Below are 6000 nucleotides of genomic sequence, written 5' to 3' on the forward strand. Positions count from 1 at the left end.
GCAGACTTCTCGGCCTAACACCTCGCTCTGCCTGCTGTTGACGGCTTTGTTCTCTAGACCCTTATTGAGATCGCCTGTATATCTCCCTATTTAATCCGTCTTACGTATTTGTGATTGTAATGGTGAATTTTTATTTCAATGGAGCCTAGAGAGAAGGGGGGCAACATTATGGGCCCGGTCTGTTGGCTGAAACCAAAGGGAGTGAATTTCATTAAAAAAAAAAAAAGTTGAACAACCCACAATAATGATCATGGTTATGTTTTTTCTTACTCTGCCAATGATAGAATCTATTTTCTTTCTGTTTTCATGTACTGGGTTTTGTAATGCTTGATAAGCCTAAGATGTAAAAGAGAGAGAGAGAGGGAGGGAGAGAGAGAGAGGGAGAGAAAACATGAGGCTTGGAGGAGAGAAAGGATGGGAAGAAGGAATGAGAAGAAACAGAGCACCTTTAAAATGCTTGCTTGGTATTTCAGTAGGAACCCAAAATGAACTTCCCATAACCAGAGGGACCACACTGGGAACTTGGCAATCCGTACGTGGGCCAGATTTTTGTGCCACTTTCCTCTGAAAAGAGAAGTCTCCTGAAGAAAGGTGATCTCCCACTTAGGCAGCTCAGAAGGTCGTCTACCCTTCCATGCAACTTTCGTCTTTCCATGAAACGTCCATGTTGTGGACGATTCACAAATCTGTATCATCTCCGGTAACGCCTTCCCCGGTGCACGTAGGCAGAAACATCCCGAGTGCTCAGAGAAAAGCCCAGTTTACTTCCAAGCGCTTACTCTCTTTCTGGGCACTGGTCTATGGTGTCAGGATACAACGGCGTCCCAAACTACGTCCCCACCCCGCTCCTGTTCTATCAGAGGGACCAGAAGGTAAACAAATAACAACGCAGGTGATGACAGATGCCACCACGAAGGGGTGGGGTTGGGCATGCTGGGCAGGAGGAATTAGTAAATGTTATCTTAGGATGGTTCTCGATGAGGCGCATTTGTGCGCAGAGAGGGGGAAACAGTATCTGGCAGGAAGTGCCTGCAGAATGGAATAATCAAGCGACGATCTTTTCTCTTCCACCATGATTTTAAAAGATAGTTAAGGATTCCCTATCACTTCAGGACTTCTTTACCTATTAATTGCTTTTTTTGGTTGTCAGACAATGTTTCTTCTTTGGCGATCTCGAATATAAACTCCAAGGACGTCATGGAGACCTGCACTTAACGTTTTGGAGGAAGTAAGTACTTAAACACTTAGAGTAAGTGTGTGCCTAGAAAGTCTTGTGTTTGAATATGTTGTAAGACTATTTGAGTTCGAGGCAGGAAACCAGGGCGACCACCGCCCAGGGACGATGAGACCATTTGAAAAGCCCCTCAGCTCTCCAGCCAGTGCCACATCTCTGTTCTGTGGTTTTGTTGATCCGATAAGGAGCCTAGAACAGCCTGAGACACAGAGAGGTCTTCTAGAAGCTCCAGAGGCCGGAGTGCTTTAGCCTCCTTCCTGGAATGTTCTGCAAGATTTATTTCCGGTGGGGCCAGAACTCCCAAGAGTGAGGCAAGCACAAGCTGGCTTCTGAACAGCAGTGTTTGCTCGGGACACATGCGCAGCTGGGCCATGTGCACGACCGGGCTCTGCACAGCTGGGTACTTGGAGATACTTCTTTTGTGTTTTAATAAGTGATCCTTTTCTTCTCTTGGGGTCAGTGGCCGCAGACCGGGAAACCTTGCTGCTCTGAGCCCTGCATCTCACACAAACCTTGGGCAGCCTGGTAGGCCACCCCACCTTTCCCCAAAGCCAGAGGTGATGTCAAGGACTGGCCTGATACCGAGGCACTCGTCCACTCCACACTTTCCGGAGTCCTCGACACCTGTGAGGGGCTCTGGGCAGTGTTGCCTGTGATAACAGATTTAGGCGTCCGTCCGCAGAAATGGAATTTTAACAGCAAAGAGCTTAGTGATTTCCCGCTCCCTGTTTGTTACTGAAGAATTTGGAAGTCAGTCGGGGGGACTTGGGATCGGTGACTTCTGATAACATGGCCTTAGTCTATGGAGTTTAAACACAGAATGCTGATTTCATTTCATTTAACCTCCTTTACTATCAAAGCAGAGGGTCTATTCTTAGACACAAACCTGGGTTTACCTAATCTCTAATGTCTAACTGGCTGCTTGACTCAACTCTTCTGAATTTCAGTTACAAACATGCTTCCTTTAGATGATTGGCTGGGATTAAATGAGATAATGTGTGCTTAGCCCACAGTTACAGACACGTTCGGTGTGAGGGACAGCGACAAACCCCGCCTTCCTCCCAGGCAGATTCCACAGACGTTAAATGTGGGGAAGCGTTTGCCAGCAGACTACAGAGGTGTGGTTTTCCTCTTTTGGGGTGCAAGGACAGCCAGATTTGTGGACGGCGTGGGGACAGGTGAATTTTTGGAGGAGGAACGCTTGTTGTGTTGGCTTTTTACCCCCCATATTTCCATCTCTCCTCGGGTGTACTGACATCTGGTCACGCACTGGCTCTAAACGGCCTCAGACCACAAGAAAGTCCCCACGTCCCACTGTTGTGGTGCCTTCTTGGTTCTTAATGGCTAACATGTAAGAGGACTTCGGCAGCGTCTGTACCCAGCCGTCCTCGTGACCATGGTCCAAGTGCACACCGTCTGCCTTGATTTCACTCTTTGCTTGGCTTTCGTTTGCTTGTTTGCTTGGCTTTTTTTTTTTTTTTTAATGATTATTTATTTTTGAGAGGGGAGGAGGGGTGGAGAGAGAGAGAGAGGGAGACACAGAATCCGAAGCAGGCTCCAGGTTCTGGGCTGTCAGCACAGAACCCGATGCGGGCCTGGAACCCACAGACTGTGAGATCATGACCTGAGTCAAAGTGAGAGGCTTAACTGAGTTTTTATTTCTCCTAGAATAGTCTTGGTTGGGACTGGACACACACAGAGACACACATGGACACGCATAGAGAGATACACAGGCTCACACACACAAACACTGAGATACACACAGGTACACTCACAGGCATACTCAGAGGTACACACGTATCCCCATTCACATGGATAGACACATACAGAGACACACATTCAGACACAGACACACAGACACAAATAAGCTAGGGTACCCTGGTTATGTCGTAGCCAATTAATTCATGGGCTATTAGAGTTTGTATCTGACCTAAGGCAAATTACAGTCTGAATGAGTACTTTAGATTTACTTTGGAATAAAGTATAGTATTGTGGTGATAAACAGATTCGTAAAAAAAAAAAAAAAGCCAGATTTCAAGAGTATTTTAACGGTTAGTTTTAGGGACTGAGCGTGTAGCAATATTTGGCTAGAATTTCCTGTCCTCAGACAGTGCAATTGAAAGAAAATCCTCAGAAGGATGAGCTATTTATAACACTATTTTAAAAGGTTACCCTGTTGAAATGCAACATCTCATTAGGAGTTAAATCCTGGAACCGGCTGGCACAAAAAGAAAAAAAGTGACACCGTAGTTATTTATTTTAACGTTTATTTATTATTGAGAGACAGAGCGTGAGCAGGGGAGGGACAGAGAGAGAGAGAAGGAGACACAGAATCTGAAGCAGGCTCCAGGCTCCGAGCTGCCGGCGCAGAGCCCGACGCGGGGCTCGAACTCACCGACCGCGAGATCATGACCTGAGCCGAAGTCGGACGCTTAACCGACTGAGCCGCCCAGGCGCCCCAAAAGTGGTGCTTTAAAATAACGTGTTGTCAGGGCAGCATGGAAATGGTAGACTGTGACTGTCTGTCTGGGAAGGGAGCACGCGACCACAGGACTTGAACTCCGTGCTGAGAAACCCTGTCGTCCTCCTGAGCCCAGAAGCCCTTACAGGTGGCACAGATGTTTTCCTAATGCTTTAAGGTAAAATATTACATGACAGAGCACAAGAAAACATGTTCCTCTAAAAAGCAAATTGAAGGAATCTGTCATTTTGGAAAGCTAAAATTATCAAGGACTCTTCATGTCTCGAGGAAAATAATGGAGAGGAAATGTCAGGCACTGTGGTTTTCCTGAAGAGGCTTTAGCTGCCATACATCACAAGTCATTTTTTAGGAAAGTCAATTTTTCACACATTTACAGAAATAATTTGCTTCAGATCTGCAACGAAGGCTCGAAACCACACGCAGTTTTTTGAAACTGCCAATCCAGGATAATGTCTGGGGTATCTTTTTTTTTAAATACCTAAATTAGATCTCCACGGAACGTGGAAATAGCAGCTAACAGCCACCGTGAAGCTAATAAAGGCAGACCTTTCAGGGGCACCTTCTTGAAGCACATCCCTCCCTCCAGACAAAGTGAAATGGCGGTCGTGGGGGTACCCCCACAGTCACAGGCTGCGGACGCAGGGGCCCTTTCAGAGACGACGCCAGGGCTCTTGGTTCGCTATTTAAAAATAGAAAAGCGATGATCACACCTAGAAATTATTCATTTGGGATGTAAGTGGCAGGACAAGCCGAACGCAAAGTGAGACGAGCCGGTGTCCTGACCCCTGGAGCACCCGGCAGGTACCTGAGCCCGGGCGATCCGGACTGGCCCACGAAGGGACAGGCGGGACGTGGGGAGGGAGGGAGGGAGGCACAGGGACCCTGCGGTGGCTCTGGCTCTCCTTCCCCCCCGCCCCCCCCATGCCTGGGCACGCGTCCCAGGGCCCTGTCTCCCAGGGTCCGTCCACAGCCTCCCACCGTAGCAGACACTCCTTCAGAGCAAGCAGTGGGTCAGGTGGAGAATGTTTCCACCAGGAAAGCCGGCAACTGACGAGAACACCGCCTGCCTAACCCGGCGGCCAGAGAAGCCTCTCTGTCTGACTCATTGAAAGGCTGGGTGGGGCCATTTGTGAGCACCTAATCGTAGAATTTTTAAAACCCTTTTTTTCTTTATTTCCGCAGCAGAGGCATTGTTCTTGAAGAGCCCACACACTAGAAACGCACTCTCAGTATTCTATAGACAGACAGCTTCGGTTGTGTATATGGAATCGCGTTTCAATGTTTTCAGCACTTGTCCTGAAATATAGGTTTTATATTGCCAGTTTACACGGTATAGATGCAAAGATTTAGCGGACAAAGACAGGTTTTATCCCCAGCCCTGGTCACAACGAATAAAAATTCTGAAATTAGTAATATCTAAAAAGTCAGTGCCTTAAAAAAATTTTTTTTTAATGTTTAATTTTTGAGAGAGAGACAGACAGACAGAGTGTGAGTGAGGGGCAGAGAGAGGGAGATACAGGGTCCGAAGCGGGCTCCAGGCTCCGAGCTGTCAGCACAGAGCCCGACGCGGGGCTCAAACTGACAAATCTCAGAACCCTGACCTGAGCTGGAGTCTGACACTTAACGGACTGAGCCCCCCAGGCACTTTGGAAAAATCAGTACCTTTTGGTGTCTTAAAAACTTCCCCTGACTGATGTTAAGTTTCCAGGGTATAGTGACCACACTACTGTTGAGTTTGTAGGTTTAACGAAGCCTACCAAATACCAAAATCCATGCCCTGGAAAGTATGAAATGTGCTTTCTCTTTCATTAAAAAACACTCATTTGGTTCCATCGTAATACTCGTGAAACCCATTTTGCAATATTTTAATGATGAGCTATTGATGGAGGAAATCTCTCTTAATTTCCTAGAAGCCATTAATTAAAATTTCAAAGCATGAGTCTCTGTGTTACATTTTCATCCAAAGAAAATGCATTATTTGGAAAACAAACGCTGTTGCCTTGCGATAGGTTTCTTTCTTTTTTTTTTTCGAGGGAGCCAACACAACGGAATAAAATATATGATCTGTCCTGGCTGACTCACTTCCTGTTTCAATAACAACAGTGTCATCAGCTAAATGCTAACCAGCACAGTTTGTCGCTGTGTGTGTGGCTTTATGTATACGCGTTGCCAGAAAGTTCTTAGGGAAAATACACTCATCATTCTAATACCAAAAAAGAAACTTTCGGTGCGCAGTTGTGGCCGCGGCTGTTGCCTTGTTTCTTATTTATGGGAGAACCAAAGC

This window comes from Lynx canadensis, chromosome B4, assembly GCF_007474595.2.
Source record: "Lynx canadensis isolate LIC74 chromosome B4, mLynCan4.pri.v2, whole genome shotgun sequence".
NCBI classification, from domain to species: Eukaryota; Metazoa; Chordata; class Mammalia; order Carnivora; family Felidae; genus Lynx; species Lynx canadensis.